The 21,181-nt window shown below is 40.9% G+C and overlaps 1 protein-coding gene and 1 long non-coding RNA gene across 2 annotated transcripts in view; both read left to right on the top strand.

The window, feature by feature from the left end:
* Positions 1-5,469: 5,469 nt before the first annotated feature.
* The window catches only part of LOC146402666 (uncharacterized), a 171,187-nt gene continuing 155,475 nt past the window's right edge, over positions 5,470-21,181 (top strand). The window contains exon 1 of the long non-coding RNA XR_014807461.1: positions 5,470-5,542. This is a non-coding gene — a long non-coding RNA (uncharacterized LOC146402666). The remainder of the gene's footprint in view (positions 5,543-21,181) is intronic.
* The window catches only part of DLGAP3 (DLG associated protein 3), a 63,023-nt gene continuing 62,332 nt past the window's right edge, over positions 20,491-21,181 (top strand). Inside the window, exon 1 of the mRNA XM_021095869.2 lies at positions 20,491-20,672. The gene's annotated coding sequence lies outside the window, so the exon portion shown is untranslated. The remainder of the gene's footprint in view (positions 20,673-21,181) is intronic.

Below are 21,181 nucleotides of genomic sequence, written 5' to 3'. Positions count from 1 at the left end.
GTCATGAATGTTAATAGATGATATTTGTATTCATCCACTGGCAGTGTAGGAGATTTCTGATTATCTTTGTGAGATTTTATATTGTGTGTGTGTGTGTATAAAATCTAGTGTCTATGCACACTGCTGTCAGAATACTGTTTCTGAAAGCTGGTCCTTTCAGTCTTGGTTAAATTAAAACTTCACTGACTCCACATTAATTAGGTGCCCAACTCCTTAGCTGGGCTTGCCAGACCCTTCATAATCTGACTCTTGCCTATATCATTAATCTCATCTCCTGCCACTCTCCCCACAGTCTAATCATCGTGGAATGGTACTTGGATTCCCACATTCATCGAGGATCTTTCATTTCAATTTTTCTTCAACTGTTTGGGAAATAATATATTTTCTTCTATTCTTTTATTGATTGTTTTAGAAAATCAAACACATGTACTTATCAAAGTCTGAAGTTAATTGATCTCTTTATTCTCTTCCCCTCAAATAGAAGGATCTTAGATACTTGAATGCCACTTTTCTTTCTTTTCTAAAGACATATGATATACTATTGTAATTAGGTTTTAATTCTATCTTTGAAAAACTCACCAGCCTCTACTATTACTATTTTATACAGTCAAGGTTTATTTCCATGTATCCACAAACTTACCTTGCGTCACCTTGTGGCAATAGATCTGTAACCCACTGAGCAAGGCCAGGGATCGAACCCTCATCTTCAAGGATACCAGTCAGGTTCTTAATCTGCTGAGCCACAATGGGAATTCCTCTTGATTACTTCTTGCATCCTAACCTTCCATCTGAGACCACTTTTTACATGAGATGATCTTTTGTCTAAAGAACATCCTTTAGAGTTTTCTTCAGTGAGGTCCTGCTAATGACAATCTTTCCATTTTTTTCTTCTCTGAAATGTCTTTCTTTCACCATGATCCTTGAAAAACCTCTTTGTAACTGGGCATAGATTTTTAAGTTGACCGTTTTGTTTCCTTAGCATATTGAACGTACTGTTCCCTTGTCCTCTGGGTGTCTGTTGTTGCTTTGTGAAGTCAATTGTTAGCTTATCTATTGCTTCTTTGAAGGCAACCTGCCTTTCTGTTGGCTGCTTTTAAATTCTTTTTATCTTAGGTTTTGCAGTTTTCACAGGATGCTGTAGGTATGGATTTCTTTCTATTAATTTTACTTGAAATTTGTTGGGAATGTGTAGTTTGAGATCTTTATCAGTTCTGAAAAATCATCAGCCATTATCTTTCTGCCTTATTCTCTCCCTCATTTGGGGTGGGGGATGGGGTTCTCATTAGAAGTATGTTAGGCCATCGCATGTTCCCTTCATGTTTCTTAACCCCTCCCTCTCAGAGCTTTGTTTCTCTGTGATGCTTTCTGCATATATTTTTTTTTTCAGCCCTGTCTTTCTGTTTCACTGGTTCTGTTAGCACCTGCATCCAGTTGGCTGTTAAACCCATTTATTGAGTTTCTAATTATAGTTATATATTTTTCATTCCTAGAAGTTATATTTAGTTCCTTTTCTTATCTGCTTGGTCATTCTTTAAAATTCCTTGTTCTTTGCTCATATTACAAAATTGCCTTTTATTTTTTAATGAATCTGAGACACAAGGATTGGATAAAGCATAACTCTTGGTGCATGGTCACTGGTGTCATTGTTCATAGCCCTCTTATCTGGGCATGAATGTATGTATGTATATGTTTATAAAAGAATGTAATGAATACCTATAATCCCACCATGCAACCCAAGAGCTAGAAGAGCTACCTATCTGTTCCTCCCCATCTTGTAATTGGGTTTCCCCTGTTCTAAGTTTTGTGATGATAATTCCCTTTCTTTTTTGTTTTAATAGTTTTATAATATATATATACATATGACATGTATAAAACTAAACGTGTTATTTAGTTTTAGTTGTTTTTGACCCTTTTTTTTTTTTTTGGTCTTTTTGCCATTGCTTGGGCTGCTCCCCAGCAAATGGAGGTTCCCAGGCTAGGGGTCCAATTGGAGCTGTAGCCGCTGGCCTCCGCCAGAGCCACAGCAACGGGGGATCCGAGCTGCGTCTGCAACCTACGCTACACCTCACAGCAATGCCAGATCCTTAACCCACTGAGCAAGGCCAGGGAAGAAACCTGCAACCTCATGGTTCCTAGTCGGATTCATTAACCACTGAGCCACGACCAGTACTCCTAGTTGTTTTTGAACTTTGTGGAAAGTGTATTACAGTGTTTATAATCTTCTGAAACTTAGAGAAAATTTGAAGCTTTATATTACCTAAGGTTTATCCATATTTTTGCATGTTCTTTATAACATTCCATTGTGTGATTATTCCATGCTAAAATAACCAATAGCATGTTGGTTATTTCTAGATTTTGTTCCCCTACTGCCAACAGTCTTGCTATGAATATTCTTGTATATATCTCTTGATCAACAAGAGCAAGTTTTGAAGTTCCTGCTATGGTGCAACAAGATCAGTGGTGTCTTGGGAATGCTGAGATGCAGGTTTGAACCCTGGCCTGGCACAGTGGGTTAAGAATCTGGTGTTGCCACATCTGTGACTTAGGTCAAGATTGTGGCTTGGATCTGATCCCTGGCCTAGGAACTCCATATGCCTCATGATGACCAAAACAAAACAAAACAAAACAAAACCATGAGCAAGTTTCCACTGGGTACATAATTGGGGGTTGAATGCTAATTTATCCTGGAAGTAGGATTAGTAAGAAACCAGTGTATACCAGTAGAACTATTGGCTAGCATCCAGTCTGGTTGGCCAAGCATCTGTTCTGATTGATTAGTACCCATGTGGTATTGGTTGCTAATATTTTTTGTTTTGTTTTGCTTTGTTTTTTTTTATGGCTGCCCCTGTGGTGTATGGAAATTCCTGGGCCAGAAGTGGAATTGGAGCAGCACCTGAGGTCTATGCTTACAGCTACAGTGACACCGATTCCAAGCCACATCTTCGACCTATGCCGAAGCTTGTGGCAATGCAGGACCCTTAACCTACTGAGCAAGGCCAGGGATCGAACTCAAGTCCTTATGGACACTATGTCAGCTTCTTAACCCACTGAGCAACAACCAGAACTCTGGTTGTTAATATTTTGAATATTATCCTTGAGGGTCTACGAAATGGCAAACTATGTAAGCTAATGCCAAATTATTTGAAATGGTTGTTCTAATTTATACCTCCACAAGAAACATATGAGATTCTATTGATCCATGTTCTCTCCAACATTTGGAATTTTCTAATATGTTAATTTACGCCAATCAAATGAGTGTAAATTTGTCTCTCAGTGTAATATTGATTTGCATTTCCTGTTTACCAATAAATTTGAGAATCTCTTTGAGTGTATATTGGCCATAGACCTTTCCTCTGAGAATTCCCTGCTCATAGGTCTTGCTCACATCTCTTACTCATATATTTTTCTATTTGATTATCATTTTCTTGTTGACTTGAAGGAACTCATATAAAGAAATTTAAAAAATCCTTGATGCCAGGAGTTCCCGTTGTGGCTCAGTGATTTAAAAACCCGACTAGCATCCATGAGGATGTGGGTTCAATCTCTGGCCTCAGTCAGTGTGCTAAAGGCTCCTTCGTTACTGTGAGTTGTGGTATAGGTCACAGACATGGCTCGGATCTGGCGGTGCTGTGGCTATGGCATAGCCCAGCAACTGCAGCTCTGATTCCACCCCTAGCCTGAGAACTTCCAGTGGCCATAGAAAGAAAGAAAAAAAGATTATATATATATAATCTTTATATATATATATATATAAATAAATCATTGATGCAAATTCTTAGTCAATTATGTACATTATGAATATCTCCTCCCCATTTGTAGTTCTTTTCATTTTCTTTAAGTTAATTTATCAGTTATCAGAAATTCTTCTTTTCCTTTTCTTTTCTTTTTCTTTTTTTTTAAATCTTTATAGGGCCGTACCCATGGCATATGGAGGTTTCCAGGCAAGAGGTCACATCCAAGCTGTGACTGCCACCCTGCACCACAGCTCACAGCAACACTGGATCCTTAATCCACTGAGCAAGGCCAGGGATCAAACCTGTGTCCTTATGGATACTAGTCAGATTTGTTTCTGCAGAGCCAGGAATTCCCAGAAGTTCTTCATTTTAATATAGTCAAATGTATCAATATTTTCCTTCCTAGATACTGCCTTTTGTATGTTTTCTTTCAGAAAACCTTCCTAATCCAACTTCAGAAAGATATTTTCCTATACTTCTGTGATAGTTAATGTTATACATCAACATGACTGGGTCATGGGGTACCCAGATGTCGTTTAAATATCATTTCAGGGTGTGTATGTAGATGTTTCTGGATGAGATTAACATTTGTATAAAGCAGACTGCCCTCTTTAATGCGAGTGGGTTCATCAAATCGACTGAAGTCTGAATAGAAAGAAAGGCCAAGTAAGAAAGAATTCTCTCTCTTGCTCTGCCTGTCTTTGAGCTGACATTGTTCTCCCGTCTTTAGACTTGGACTCTGACTAGAACATATACCAAATGCCCTTCTGGTTCTCAGGCCTTTGGACTTGGACTAGAACTATACCACTGATTCTCCTGGGTCTCCAGCCTGCCTATTATAAGTCTGAAGACTTCTTATCCTCCATGATTGCATAAGTCAGTTCCTTAATACAAATCTTTATATATAGATCTTTATTATATAGTTAAATATGTACTAATTATATAGTTAATTACATTGATAGTTTTATACATATATGTATAAATGTGTAACTGTATGCTTAAAAATGTAATTACATATAATTTTATTTAAATGTATGTATATATATATATATTTTCTTCTTTGGCTGCCCCATGGCATATGGAGTTCCTGGGCCAGGGATCAGATCCAAGCTACAGTTTTGACCTAAGCCACAGCTGTGGCAACACCGGATCCATAACCCACAGTGCCAGGCCAGGGATCTAACCTGTGTTCCCGTGCTACCAGGACATTGCTGATCCTATTATGCCACAGCAGGAACTCCTAAATATATTTATATATTTAAAGAGATATTTATATATTTTTAATAAATTTAATAAGTATACCTTACAATCTATCTATCTATCTATCTACCCCACTGTCTCCTATTGGCTCTGTTTCTCTGGAGAATCCTGGTACAACTTCTATTAAGAGTTTTGAATTTGACATTTAAGTCTTTAACCCAACTGGAGTTAAATTTTATGTATCAGGTGAAGTAGCAATCCAATTAATTATTTTTCTAAGTAGTAATTTCTCCTCCTTTCCTTACTTATCTGCCAAGCAACCTCTGTTATGCATCTAAGTTCCGTATATAAACCCGTTTTTGAGCTCCCTAGTCTATTGTACTGGTCATCTTATCTCCTGGATCCAGCACCACATGGTCTTGATGCTATACATTTTAAATAAGTTCTGATATCTGATAGGGCTAATCACAAATTTTTATTGTCATCTTCAGAAGTGTTGAGAGTAATTAATGAGATCTCAGTATCCAGTTTGGAGTTTTTATTTTTATTTTTTGCTTTTTAGGGCTGTACCCACGGCTATGGAGGTTCCCAGCCAGGCTAGGGGTCAAGTCGGGCTACAGCTGCCGGCCTACACCACAGCCACAGCAATATATGATCTGAGCCGCGTTTGTGACCTACACTGCAGCTTACGGCAACGCCGGATCCTCAACCCACTGAGTGAGGCCAGGGATCGAACCTGCAACCTCATGGTTCCTGGTCGGATTTGCTTCTACAGTGCCACAATGGGAACTCCCAGTTTGGGGTTTTTAAAATACCATTTCAAATTAAAAGGACCCTGAATCCTTGAGAAAATGGTTATTTTTCAGATCTGGACAGAAAATGTACAAAACGAAACATTTTATTATATGAGAAAGCAAGAAAATTACCAATATTTCTGAGATTGCAAAGTACCCAAGAAGTCAGCTTGAAGAGGCTCCCTTTGGTCAAAGATGGGAAAAAGAAAGCAAAAATAGAATAATTAATTCAATGGATTACAGTGCTTTAAATATATTTAAATCCATAAGCTTGTAATGATATTTTAAGAACCCTCATTAAGTAAGCCAATCACCTTTAAAATGCTAGTGAATCAAATAATTACTTTTATTTGATTATCTTAATTTGGTATTGGGTTTAAAAAGGCACAGTAAAGTGCATCTTAAATGTATAGGTCTGAATATGTACAGTATAAAATGTTATCTTAAATGTATGAATTGATGAAAATTTACGTTTATATACACCTATGTAACTATCACTCAGAAGAAGATATACAATAGTGCTTCTCAAATCTTAATGTGCGTTTGCATCAATTAGTGGATTTGTTTAAATGTATAATCTGATTCAGTAAGACCTCAGATCCTGCTTTTTTTTTTTGGGCTTTTTAGGGCAGCACCTGCAGCATATGGAAGTTCTCGGCTAGGGGTCTAAATGGAGCTGCAGCTGCTGGCCTACACCACAGCAATGTGGGATCTGAACCACGTCTGTGACCTACACCACAGCTCATGGCAACACCAGATCCTTAACCCACTGAGTAAGAACAGGGATCAAACCCACGTCCTCATGGATACTAGTCAGGGTCATTACCACTAAGCCACAGTGGAAACTCCTCAGATACTGCAGTTTTAACAGGCTTTCAGTTTATGCTGATACTGCTGGTATCAGCAACCACATTTTGAGAAGCAAGATTGTAAATTCTGTTATGTTGTAGCATGTAACAGTAGTTTGTTCTTTCTATTGCTGCATGATTTTTCATTGTATTAGTATTCCAACATTTATTTACTTATGTTACCATTGATGGACATTTTGTGGTTTTTAGTTTGGAACCATTATGAATTAAGCTGCTGCGAACATTCTTGTACATGTCTTTGGGTGGACATTTGCACTCATTTGGAGGGAGTATATGTCTAGAAGTAGAATTACTGAGTCATAGGGTAGGTATATGTTTAGTTTTGAAAGATAATGCCAAATAGTTTTCCAAAAATGATTTTACCATTATACTTTTATCAGTAATATATCAGAGTTCTAGTTGCTCCACATTTCACCAAAACTTGGTATTATTTTTTTTTGTTTTTAAAATAGCCATTCTGGGAGTTCCCGTCGTGGCGCAGTGGTTAGCGAATCTGACTAGGAACCATGAGGTTGCAGGTTTGATCCCTGCCCTTGCTCAGTGGGTTAAGGATGTGGCGTTGCCGTGAGCTGTGGTGTAGGTTGCAGACGCGGCTCGGATCCTGTGTTGCTGTGGCTTTGGCACAGGCCAGCGGCTATGGCTCTGATTAGACCCCTAGCCTGGGAACCTCCATATGCGGCAGGAGCTGCCCAAGAAATGGCAAAAAGACAAAAAAAAAAAAGGCATTCTCTCGGGTGTGTGACAGTATCCAAGTGAGGTCTTTTTGGCCAGTGAGAGATTTTCTTTTGGGAAGTTCTTAAGTTTTATTTTCTCATTCAGATTTTTGGCTTGTTGTTTTGTTTCATATTGATTTGAAGGGATTCTTCATGTATTCTAAATTTGAGTCTTTTATTGGATACACGTATTGCAAAATTTTTTTCTCCCAGTCTGTGGTTTGTCTTTTCACGCTCCTAATGATGTCTTTTAATGAACAGCTGTTTAATTTTAACAAAATCCAATTTGTTAATGTTTTTCTTCAATTTAAAAAACTCGTGGTAAAATACGCATAACATAAAATTTGACCTCACAACCATTTTTAAGTGTACAATTTAGTGGTATTAAGTACATTCATATTGTACAGCCATTACTGCTACCCATATCCAGAACTCTTTTCCTCTTGCAAAACTCAGACTCTATACCATCAAACGATTACTCCCCATTCCCTTTTCCTTCTAGTCACTGGCAATCACCATTCTATTTCCTGTCTTTATGATTTATGTAGTATTTATCTTTTTATGATTGGCTTATTTCACTTAGTATAATGTCCTTTTTTTTGTGTCTTGTAATGTTTTTTGATATAAATTTTATTTTGTCTGACACTGGTATAGCCAATCCTGTTTTTGCATTATAGTCTTCTTTTGTGTTTAGGTGTTTTCGGTAGGGAGGCTTTTTTTTTCTTTTGACTGCGTCTGCAGCATGTGCAAGTTCCTCGGTCAAGGAACAACATCAAATCCGTAACTCACGGTGCAGCAAGAGAACTCCTGTAGTGAAATGTTTAACTTCCTTTCTCATTTCCTTTCTGTATTTTCCAGTGCTATTTTCATTGTAGTTACTACGGGGATTTCATTTAAAATCCTGAAATTATAACACTATAATTTGAATTTATACCAGCTTAACTTCAATAACATAGAAAAGCTCTGTCCTCACCCTTTTTCAGTTGTTGATGTCACAAAATTTTGTCTTTATACACAGTGTGTCCCAAAACATAAACTAATAATTCCTTTAAATGCATTAGGTCCTAAATTATGTAGAAAACAAGATTTGGAGTTGCAAATCAAAGTTATAGAAATACTAGCTTTTACACTAATAATTTTTTTCTTTAAATGTATTAGTCTCTTAAATCATGTAAAAACAAGCAAAAAGCGCAGTTACGAATTGCTGTTACAATAATACTAGCTTCTATAATTGTTTTATAGTTGTTATAATGTATTTGCCTTTAGTGAGATCCTTATTTCTCTATACAGCTTTGCGTTACTGTCTGTTGTCTTTTCATTTCTACTTGCAAGATTCCCTTGAGCATTTCTTGCAGGGCAGGTCAAATGGTAACCAACTCCCTCAGCTTTGTTTATCTGTGAATGTCTTAATTTCTCTTTTATTTTGAAAGACAATTTTGCCAAATATAGGATTTTTGCCTAGTAGTTTTTTCTTTTAAAACTTTGAATATGTTGTTCACTCTCTTCTGGTCTCCAAAGTTTCTGGTGAGAAATCTGCTTATTATTTTATTGATGATCATTTATTTGTGACAAGTTGCTTTTCTTTTGTGCTTTCCAAATTCTCTTTGTTTTTGTCTTTTGCAAGTTTGCTTATAGTTAGTCTCAGTGTGGGTCTCTGAGTTCATCCTACTTGGAGTTCACTGAGTTTCTTCTTTTTGAGCTTCTTAAATATTTATATTCATGTCTTTCATCAAACTTGGGAGATTTTTAGCCAAATAATATTAAAATATTCTTCAAATATTCTCTCTGCTCCTTTCTCTTTCTTATCTCCCTCTAGATCTCCCACTTAATGTACATGTTCTCCTTGATGGTGCCCCACAGTTCCCTTGGGCTCTGTTCATTTTCTTCGATCTTTTTACTTTCTTTTCCTCAGCCTCAGTAATTTCCATTGCTGGAGTTCCTATCATGGCTCCATGGTTAGTGAATCTGACTAGCATCCGTGAGGACACAGGTTCAATCCCTGGCCTTGCTCAGTGGGTCCAGGATCCGGCATTGCTGTGAGCTGTAGTGTAGGTTGCAGATGCAGCTCAGAATCTGCATTGCTGTGGCTGTGGCATAGGCTGGCAACTACAGCTCCAATTCAACCCCTAGCCTGGGAACTTCCATATGCTGTGGATGTGGCCCTAAAAAGCAAAAAAATAAATAAATAAATAAATAAAAATAAAAATAAATAAATTAAAATAAATAAATTCTAGTAGGCTATTTCTGTACCAGAGATCAACATGAGGTGTAAAGTTAAGGTTTTCTTGAGTGTTTTCTGAGCCCGTGCCTTTTCTGGGCATGCAGGCTGACATGCATGGGACACTCTAATTTCTCTTGAATATGTAGTTGCTTTTGAAATGTCTTGGTCTTTAACATCTGGGTCTCAGAAAGAGAAGAGAGGAAAATGAAGGGTGAAAAAAGGCTCTAGCTCCATAAATCCCCTGGAAATCACTTTAGCCTGAGGGTTAGGGAGTTGCAATCATAGGAGGAGGTCCAACAACAATGCACACTTCCCGTTTGTCTATACCTCTGTTATTAGAAATAGCTTTCAGTGACCAGAGAGAGCCATAAATCTCTGATGTTTGGAGAATAGGGCCTTTTACACACCCTGGCTTCTACAAGCTGCCCCAGGAACACAAGCACAACTGCCTGCTATGTGACTGGGGTTGGGGAATGGGCCACTGCCACTGTACTAAAAGCTGAAATTGACCACAATTAACAGCAATTTATCATCCAAATCTTCCCCTGGAACTTTCCAACTCTCAAGGCTCCAGAATTCCAAAATCATTACATCAGATAGATTCTGCCAATGCATGTATTATATGGGATGGAAGACAGATTCATTATGCATCCTATCCCTTCATATTCCCAGAATCCTCTTGTCAATATTTTCTTATATGGATAGCACTTTTGAATCCTGCTTAAGAAATATTTGTCTCCTTTGATGTCATAAAGATATTCTCCTATATTTTCTTCTGGAAACTTTAATGTTGTACCATTCACATTTAGGTCTATAATCCATTTTGAACTACTTTTTTATAGTCAAAGTTTTTTTTCCCTAATTTTTGAAAACAAGGTTCATTTTTATCCAACTCCTTGTTTAAAATTTGAAAACTGAGGGGGGGGAAATATTATGTTTTTTCTGCTTTTCCTCTATAAACTGTATATTGAGATAATAAAATAATTGAGATAAGTTTCTCTTGATGGAAGTTTTTCTTTATAAAAGTGCTCCAGCTAATAATTACAGAACTGGTACACCACCATTTTGCAACCTCCAACGCAGAAAAAGGAGAGATCATAAAAAGAGAGATTATGAGATACGATACATCTACTGATAGAAATAGATAACACTGCTTATGAAGAATTGTTGCCCCCAAATTGAACCTGAATCTGATCAAATTTCTAGATTTAGTTACCAATTTACAAAAAAAAAATAGGGAATAAATAAATATGATAACTCTGCAAGTAAAAAAATCCAAACAGTAGGTAGTTTTCAAGATTAACAGTTTTGGAGTTACCATCGTGGCACAGCAGTTAGTGAATCTGACTAGCATCCATGAGGACTCGGGTTTGATCCCTGACCTCGCTCAGTGGGTTGGGGATCTGGCATTGTGGTGAGCTGTAGTATAGGTCACAGATGCGGCTGGGATCTGGCGTTGCTGTGGCTCCTGCTTAGGCTACTGGCTATAGTTCTGATTGGACCTCTAGCCTGGGAACCTCCATAATGGCATGGGTATGGCCCCAAAAACCAAAAAAAAAAAAAAAAAAGGTTAGCAATCTTTTTTTTTTTTTTTTTTTTTTTCCCCCACAAACTTGCTGGACAAAATAGAAGGAAGAATCTATAGATTAAAAAAAGACTCGGGAGCTCCCGTTGTGGTGCAGTGGTTAACGAATCCGCCTAGGAACCACGAGCTTGAGGGTTCAATCCCTGTCCTTGCTCAGTGGGTTAAGGACCCGGCATTGCCGTGAGCTGTGGTGTAGGTTGCAGACGCGGCTCGGATCCTGCGTTGCTGTGGCTCTGGCTGGTGGCCAGCGGCTACAGCTCTGATTCGACTCCTAGCCTGGGAACCTCCATATGCCGCGGGAGTGGCCCTAGAAAAGACAAAAAATAAATAAATAAATAAAAAAAAATAAAAATAAAAAAATAAAAAAGACTTAAGTGACCTCCATCAATTACAATTGTCCCTTGAACAATGTGGAGGTTAGGGGAGCAGGCTCTCTACACAGTCATAAATCTACTAATAACTTCACAGTATATCCTCCATATTCACTGTTTCATATCTGAGGATTCAACCAACCATGGACCATGTACTACTGTAGTACATGTTCATCAAAAAAAAAAATCTGTGTATAAGTGGACCCACGCAGTTCAAACCTGTGTTGTCCAAGGGTCCACTGTACAAAGTATGAGAAATCAGGAAAATTTTATTGGATAGTTCCCTAGCTATTTGATGACATTAAGGGATTATTGTTAAATTTTTTAGATGTGACCATCCTTTTGTAATTAAGTTTAGCAAAACATTCTTGGGTTTTAGAGACACATACTAAAATGTTTATTGATAAAATATTATGTTTATGACTTGCTTCAAAATAATACAGAGAGGGAGATTGGAAGATATAGATTAAACAAAATTGGTCAGGAATTTATAATCATTGAATTTTCTTTGTCCTTTTAGGTTGCACCTGCTGCACATGGAGGTTCCCAGGCTAAGGGCTGAATTGGGGCTGTAGCCACTGGCCTACACCACAGCCACAGCAACACCAGATCCAAGCCACGCCTGCAACCTACACCACAGCTCACAGCAACACCAGATCTTTAACCCACTGAGTGAGGCCAGGGATCAAATCTGCGTCTTCATGGATTCTAGTCAGATTAATTTCTGCTGAGCCATGATGGAACGCTGATACAATCACTGAATTCGTGTAAAAGATACACAGAGGTGAGAGTGTTATACTATTCTCTCTACTATGTATTTGTGTGTGTGTTTGAAATTTTTCATAATAAAAAGCGTAAAAAAAAGTCTTAGTCATTCTTTGTTGTTTACTTTTCTATAGTTATTTTAGAATCAACTTATCAAATTACAGGGCTTTTTAATTGAAATTGTATTGAATGTAGGGATTAATATGGGAATAACTTACATTGTTACGAAATTGCCATTTTTTATCCGTGAATGTGTAATATCTCTCCATTGATTAGGTCTTTTAAAATGACTTTTTATATTTTTCTGTATCTTTTGTTAGATTTGTTATTAAATATCTAACACCACTCTAGCTATTATAAATGATGTACTTTCACAAATTACATACTTTATTATTTGCTAATGTAAAAATATGCAAATGACTTTTGTATATTGATCTTCTATCTAGACACCTTGCTAAATACAATTACATCTAATAATTTGTCTTTAGATTCTTTTCTATTTTCCAGGAAAACAATTTTTTTATCTAAAAATAATGATAGTTTCATTTTTTTCTCTTTAATCTTACCATGCATGCACCTAACAAATTAACCTTAAAATATATAAAGAAAATTTGAGGGAGTTCCCATCGTGGTGCAGCAGAAATGAATCTGACTAGGAATCATGAGGTTGCATGTTCGATCCTTGGCCTTGCTCAGTGGATTAAGGATCTGGCTTTGTGGTGAGCTGTGGTGTAGGTCGCAGATGTGGCTCGGATCTGGCATTGCTGTGGCTGTGGCATAGACTGGCGGCTACAGCTCCACAGTTCCAATTCGACCCCTAGCCTGGGAACCTCCATATGCCATGGATATGGCCCTAAAAAGACAAAAAGACCAAAAAGAAAAAAAAGAAAAGAAAAGAACATTTGATAGGACTACAATATAATAAAATAGACAAATCTACCATTACAATGGGAAATTTCACACATTTTTTTAAATTATTGAAAAGTCAAATGGATAAAACTTCACTAAATATATCGAAGATATAAACAATAAAATTGAACAAACAGAAGCTTGACAGTATACAATTCTCCTTCCTACAATTAGAGAGTACAAAATCTTCTCTGAAATTATCTTAGTTATCTCTTGCTGCACAAACTTAACAGTGTAAAACAAAAATAGGCATTTAAAAATATCTAAGTGTCCGTAGGTCAGGAATTCATGAGCAGCTTGGCTGGGTGGTTTTGGCTCAGTATTTTTCATGAGATTCACAGAGATGTTGTCAGTGGCTGCAGTCTTCTGATGATCTCACTGGGACTGGAGAATCTGCTTTCAAGTAAGTTCACTCACATGACTGGTAAATTGGTGTTAGTGGTTGGAAGAAAGTCTCAGTTCCTCTCCAAGCAGATCTTTCCACAAGGCTGCTGAGTGTCTTTGGGACATGGCAGCTGGCTTAACCTCAGTGTGAGCAACCTCAGACTGAAAGATGAACACAGCAGTGTGTTTTATGCCCCAGCCTCAGAAGTCACATACTGTCCTTTCTGCAACATCCTATTGGTTACACATAAGAGCCCTGTTATTCCATGTGGGAGGGGAAGACTCAAAACAATAAATACCTTGAGATGAGAGTAACTGGGGGACTCCTTGGTGACTAACTACCAAAAGAATACATGTAACATTCATGAACATTGATTAATGTATTCATCACTGAGCAAATTTCAACACTTTTCCAGGTGTATGTATCATACAGGCAAGATTCTTTGATCACAATGCAATTAAGTTAGATAATAACAAAACTGTTACACTAAATGTTGGCGCAAGTTGCTTTGTCTGAGGCACAGTGAGGCCAAACAAACCAAAATATCAGAGTTTGGAGCAGAGAAACGCTTATGGCATGGCCATGCAAGGAGATGCGTGGTTTGTGCCGCCTAAGTATCCCAAGCTCCCCAAACCAAAATTGCAAAGCATTTTTAAAGGTAAGTTGAGGGAGAGCCATGGTGGTTGTTGCAAACTTTTTGGTACAGAAATCCTTTGTTCTTGTAGCTATCCAAAGAGGTCAGGTCACCATGTTCCTGTAAACCCCCAAAAAGATATATGTTATACTTCAGAAAGGAGCTAAAGCAGAGGATATGGTGGAAGGGCTTGCCCTGGGAAGGCCCCATAGAGTCCTGCTTGGTTATATAAATACTGCAATTTGGAAATGAATAACATGCTTCTAAATAACTCAGAGGTCAAAGAGAAATCACAATGAAAATTTTAAAATACTCAGAAACGAATGGTAATGAAAACATGTGAGGTGCAGTGAAAATAGTTCTTTGAGGATAATTTATTGCCTTCCATATTTATATTTAAAAAGAAGAAAAGCCAAAATTTGAGAAACTACATTTCCAATTTAAGCAGTGAATTAAAGAACGAATATACCTAAAGAAAGTGGAAGGAAATAGATAATAAAAATAAGAGCAGAAATCAAGAAATTAGAAAAGATATAATAGAAAAGACCAACAAAGTTAAGACATTGATTCTTTTTTTTTTTTTTTTTGGCTTTTTAGGGCTGCATTTGCAGCATATGGAGGTTCCCAGGCTAGGGGTCGAATTGGAGCTGTAGCCCCTGAGCTATGCCACAGCCACAGCAATGCAGGATCCAAGTCATATCTATGACATACACCACAGCTCAGGGCAACACCAGATCCTTAACCCACTGAGTGAGGCCAGGATCAAAACTCCTTCCTTATGGATACTAGTCAGATTCTCTTCAGCTGAGCCACAATGGGAACTCCAAGACATTTATTCTTTACAATATCTCTGGCAATGAGAATCAAGAAAAAGGGAGAAGGCACAAATAAATACCATAAGGAGGGCAATTACAGAGGAAGCAGATTAAATAGATAATAAAGTTAAATAGATCATCAACTTTCTGACAATACATTTGAAAACATAGACAAAATAGACATATTCTTAACGAGATAAAATTTATCAGAACTGACTCAAAAGAAATAGAAAACCTGAAGTAGTCCTTTAAGTTGTTCTGCTAAGGAAAGAGAAGCAATAGTGAAACAAACAAAAAAAGCAAAACAAAAAACTTCCCATTAAAAAAACCCACCAGTTCCAGATGGTTTTACAGATGTGTTTCATCAAACTTGCAAATATCAGATCATTCCAATCTTAAACAAATTTTCAGAGATAAGAAAGGAAATAATACTCCCCCAATTCATTCTATGAAGCTAGAAAAACTTAGAAACCAAATGCTAGATAGCAAAAGACAGGAAACCATCAGTCTCATTTTATTTATTAATATAGGATGTAAGAATCCAGAACAAAATATTAGCAGATCAAATCCAATGATATATGTAAAATTAATCATAAATCTCTTCAAGTAAGCTGGGTTTATCTAGGCAAGTAAAATTTAATATTAGAAAACTCTCAGAGTTCCAGTCGTGGCGCAGTGGTTAACGAATCCGACTAGGAACCATGAGGTTGCAGGTTCGATCCCTGCCCTTGCTTAGTGGGTTAAGGATGTGGCATTGCCGTGAGCTGTGGTGTAGGTTGCAGACGCGGCTCGGATCCCGCGTTGCTGTGGCTCTGGCGTAGGCCGGTGGCTACAGCTCCGATTCGACCCCTAGCCTGGGAACCTCCATATGCCGCGAGAGTGGCCCAAGAAATAGCAAAAAGACAAAAAAAAAAAAAAAATTAAAAAAAAAAGAAAACTCTCTACATGAAATTAATGACAACAGATTAAATGAACAAAACCAATTATCATGTCAAAAAATACAGAAAATTTCCTTGAAAACTTCAACATACAGTTGGTTAAAACTCTTAGTAAATCGGAAATAAAGTGGAACTTCCTTTACCTGATCAAAAGAAGTTTTCAAAAATTCTACAATAAATGTCATCCTAAAGAAAAAAATATCAGAGCATTGAAGTTATAAACATGACAAACATACCCACCATCACCACTTCTAACATTGTACTCTAAGATCCGGCCAGCACAATAAAACAAGAAAAATAAGCCAAAGGCAACAGGATTATTTTATTTCTCTAAATATATTAAACATAATTATTTTATATTCTGTGTCACATAATTCTGATAGCTGGATTCTTTGCAGATGTGTTTATGCTATTTTTTGTTTGTGTGTTCATCATTATTATTTTTGGCTGCACCTGCAGCATGTGGAAGTTCCCAGGCTAGGGATCCAACCCATGCCATAGCTATGACCTGAGCCACAGCAGTGACAATGTCAAATCCTTAACACACCGAACCACCAGGGAACCCCCCTATTTGTTGTTTTTGCTGGTTCTTGTTCCTGTGCCACGTTTCCTTGTGTGTTTGATGGTATTTTACTGAGTGCTGTTTTTTTCAGAACTTTATCTGTGGATATTATTTGAGGGCTAAGATGAAGGTGAGTTCCTCTAACAAATATTTGCTTCTGCCAGGCACCTGGGGTGCTACCAGTCTGGGAACGTTTTATACTAAATTCTTGGTTTCAGGTTTTTCAGATCACCTAGGTAGAAGGAATTTGATTGCATATGTTGTGAGGTCCAATTTGCAGTTATGGATTCTCAGAAGGTGATTCTTCCTTCTTACACTCATTGTTATTGCCAAGGTTTGAAACAGGTAATTTTCCTTCCAATTCCTGAAGTGTGGGGATAGGATGAGGTTTTTTTTTTTTTTTTTTTTTCTAGTCCATCTGTACTTTAGAGTAGAGCACTTTAGGGTTCTAGGTTTAAGCACAGGAGTATTTGCCCAACTTAGACCCAGTGCCTTATCTGCTTTGTCTCATGTCCTGAGAGATCACAAAAACTAAAGCTTAATTTCACCTGTTAGCAAATACCCTTGTAACAGTTATTTATTACCACAATATTGTGGCCTAATCCAATATTAAAAAATCCAGTAGCTTAAATTAATAAGCATTTGTTGTTTCTCAAGAGTTCTCAGACTCTTCTGGGTGGTTCTTCTCATTTAGCTGGTCTCACCGAAGTGTCTGCATGGTCAGGTAATGTCTCTATTGATCTTGACTGGGCTCTCTCACATGTTTGGGGGTCAGCTGGCTATAGGCTGGTCTATGATGGTCATGGCTGGGATAGCAAAGCTCTCTTGCATCATGTCTCCTGTCTCATAACAGGTTATTCCATTCTTGTTCTCAAAATGGAGGCAGGAGACCAAGAAAGAGTAGAAGTATGCAAACCTCTTACAGCTTAGGCTTAGAATTGGCACACCAGGACTTCTACATTCTATTGGTTATAGTCCACCCAGATTCAAGGGCTGGGAAAACAGAGCACACCCCCACACACACCCACCTTGATGTAGGGAGTTGCAGTCATATAGCAAAGGACATGGACTCAGGGAGAGGATGAATTGGTACCTCTTTTGCAACCAATGTATCAAAGTCCCCAAGACTAAAGTTGGCTTCAGTGTGCTGCTTACTTCTCTGGTTCTGTCTTCACTTAAATTTTGGCTGGAGTGATTTTTTATTTTTTTGCCAGCTCACTGATGCATTTAAGATTTTAAAATATTTTTACCTATCATTTAAGAAAATCATTCATCACACTTTCAGTGAGAGGATCAACCAACCACCTAGTCTGCCATACTGCTTGATTGACAATTTTTTTTTTAATTGGCTGTGCCAGGGGCATGTGGAAGTTCCTGGGCCAGGGCTCAAACCCAAGCCACACCAGTGACCTGAGCCACTGCAGTGACAATGCATGGGTTACCTGCTGGGCTGCAAGGATATTGCCTTGTTTGACATTTTGATGAGTTTCTGTCTCTGCACATGTGTAGCTCTACACTCTCATTCTCTCTCCCAAACTTTGAAACTCTGCTCAAATGGTTCCTTTATACTTTACTTCTTTGGCTGCTCTTCCTCACCTATGAGAGCTCTAGACTGTAAAAATATTTAGTGCCCATCTTTATTAAAGCATGGAATTCCTAATGTTAGCAATCATAATTTATGGAGTGCAGGGTCCCTTGTTTAAAAATTAAGACTTTCAAGACAGTGACAGAAGAACGTAAAACCAAGAGTGGAGCCCTTGTAAGTGTGGCACTCTGTGCGACTGCACTGCTCACATTCCCATGAAGCTGGCCCTGACAGTAATGATTGGCTTGCATCTCCATCTCCCATATATATCACTGAATGGGTGTGATAGAACACTGTCTAAAGGAAGCCTGTCTGGAGTTCCCGTCATGGCGCAGTGGTTAACGAATCCGACTAGGAACCATGAGGTTGCGGGTTCGATCCCTGCCCTTGCTCAGTGGGTTAACGATCCGGCGTTGCCGTGAGCTGTGGTGTAGGTTGCAGACGCGGCTCGGATCCCGCGTTGCTGTGGCTCTGGCGTAGGCCAGTGGCTACAGCTCCGATTCGACCCCTAGCCTGGGAACCTCCATATGCCGCGGGAGCGGCCCAAGAAATAGCAAAAAAAAAAAAAAAAAAAAAAAAAAAAAAAAAAAATAATAATAAAGGAAGCCTGTCTGATTAATCTTTATGCCCCACCAGGCTAGCAAGGTGCCAGGTACAGTCAGTGAATAGTTGTGGAATAAACAAATGAAAACTATACCAGTTTTCAATTCTAAAACATGTCAAGTCTCTGATGTAACTGTAGAAGAAAATAGAAAACCGTATAAAATGTTCCTTCTATTGTCAGATGCTTTCCAAATTCAGAATAATTAACAAAACTTACATCTTAGAACTGAGAAAACATGGTGGGGCCTTTAAGCATCCTACATGATGGATGTTCTTATGCTTCTTGGAAAGTGAGGTCCTTCTTGCAGTTCTAAGGTGGGTTTCTGAAACCAACTTTCTGTCTTATTTCACCTGGTATCTGCTGATCCTTGGGCTGGGAATTGACTTAGCCTACGATTGTCAAGTCTTGATTGAACCAGTCTTGCAGACAGCAAGACAGATAATGTCTGCTAGCCCCCCGCCCCACACACACCTTTATGTCAAGTGGCATCTTCAAACATTCTTGGGAAAAGGGGAAAGGGTTTAACTCCCAGTTTTAACTCACAGGGGCCTGTGACTTCTACTTTCTGTGCCTGTTTCCTCCTTTATACGAGGAGAGCCACCGAAGGAGGTTGTCGGGTGGGTGCTGAATCAGAACTACTCCAAGGTCTATTCCTAAAGAGGAGGATGGTCAGTCTTTCCAGGCTCCCAAGTCCACACCTCACAAACCCAAAGCTTTCAAGACAAGAAAAGGTGGAGGAAGGAAGAGGGAAAGGAAGATTTAAGGATGCACACTACTCTCCACCCCAACTTTCTGCGCCTGAGGGCAGTGCTCCTCTCATCTGACCTCGGGAAATCAGAATCCGGAGCCAGCCCACCCCCCGCTGCGGCTTCCCCACTGCGACCCCCTCCCCCCCATTACAGCATCGTTCTGGGCGCCAAGACGGATTCTAGCCAGGGACTGCTGCAGTCAGCTCTCCTCCGCCTCTCCTGGCTCCTGCAGCCTGTGTCCTGGCTCTGCAGCCTCCGGCTGTGCTTCGGACCGTCCGCTTTCCCTCCCCCACCCCACCCCCGCCACAGCACGACCCCTGGCTTAGGGCCTAGAGGTGGGCGGGCACATGTGGCACAGGTGGGAGCCCCAGCAAAGTCGGCAGGTATAGCGGGGTTCTCCCTCCACACTGGGGATGCCTGGGATGGGCGGACTGTGGGTGGGGGACGCCTGTCTGTGGCTCTGAGGCCCGGCACAGCGCCCCATCCTGGGAAGCAGAGGAAGGGGGCTGTTAGAACCGAGGCCAGGAGCTGAAGTCGGGTGGCTCACAGGGGAAACCCGAAGAGTCTCCTAGAGGGATGTGCCCAAGGGGCTGTGTGTGACATTCAGGGTGTAACTGACCCTCGGTAGGGCGCAAGACCGTGTCTGAGAGGCTGTGTGACTGTCTCCTCAACCGTCCGCCTCTGGGCTTGGGTCCCTGTGCCCAAGTCGGCTGTGCGTGACCGTGACACTGTGTGCGCCCGTTCCTGGGTCCCGGGCGGACTCGGACCTGGTGGTCCCCGGGGAGGGAGAGCTTATTTGCACCCCCACTTGGGCCTCTCCAGCGCGGTCGCTTAACGAGGCAGGTGCTCCTTGGAGACCCCGGCGGCCGCCCGCCGGCTGCGACCTCAGCCCTCCTGGGTCCCGTGCGGGGGCGGGGAGCTCGGTCCCCCTCCCTTTCGCCGGCTCCGGGCTCGGCAGCCCTGCGCGGGGGCGGGGGCGGGGGCGGAGCGCGCGGGCGGGATCCCCCCGCCTCCCCTTCCTGGTCCCCGGGAAATCCAGCCTCCGTGGCTTGGCCGCCTCCCGCTCCCGCTCCCGCGGCCGCTCGGCGCTCGCTCGGGGCTCCGCAGCCGGCGCGGCCCCTCAGCCGGGGGCTCCGCAGTGCCGGACCCGGTCCCTGCCCGCCTGCCCGCCGCCGCCGCAGCGCCCCCGGCCCGGGCCGCCGGCACCATGTAACCCGGCCGGAGCCCGAGCCGGGCCAGGTAAGCCGCGGGGAGGGGTGGGGACGGGGCCGCGCGCGCCGCGCCCTCTGCAGCGCCCCCCAGCCTCGGCCTGGCTGCAGCCCCGGCGCCGCCCACGCCCCGGGCTCGGGCGGCCTCGGCTCCCGGCCCCGGGAGGGGGGAGGGCTGGGCCTCCTCCGCCGCCCCCGCCCTGGCCAGGCAGCCCGCGGGCCTGACCCAGGGGACCGGCGGGTACCACGCGGAGCGAGGACCGGCTCTGGGGGTAGAGCCGCGGGGCCGCCAGACCCCCGGCCCAGCCCTGGACCGGCAGAGGCTCGGGTCTGGGAGGGAGTAGCCGGCTGGGTTGTGGGGGGAAGAGGCGATGTCAGGGAGATCCGGAGAGAAGTTTCCTCTGCAGGTGTGTGAGTGTGAGTGCGTGTCACTGTGTGTCTGTGATGAGCGTGTGTGTCACCGTGTGGGTCTGTGGGTGATTGTGTGTGCCGGTGAGTGTATGCAGTCAGAATGTGCGTGTGTCATTGTGGGTGAGTGTG

Source organism: Sus scrofa, chromosome 6 (assembly GCF_054392235.1).
Source record: "Sus scrofa isolate SSC_HxYL_T2T_F1_AM1 chromosome 6, Sscrofa_HxYL_maternal_Yorkshire_Landrace_v2.0, whole genome shotgun sequence".
NCBI classification, from domain to species: Eukaryota; Metazoa; Chordata; class Mammalia; order Artiodactyla; family Suidae; genus Sus; species Sus scrofa.
Note: the sequence above shows the minus strand (reverse complement) of the source record. Positions and strands in the feature narration are given on the sequence as shown.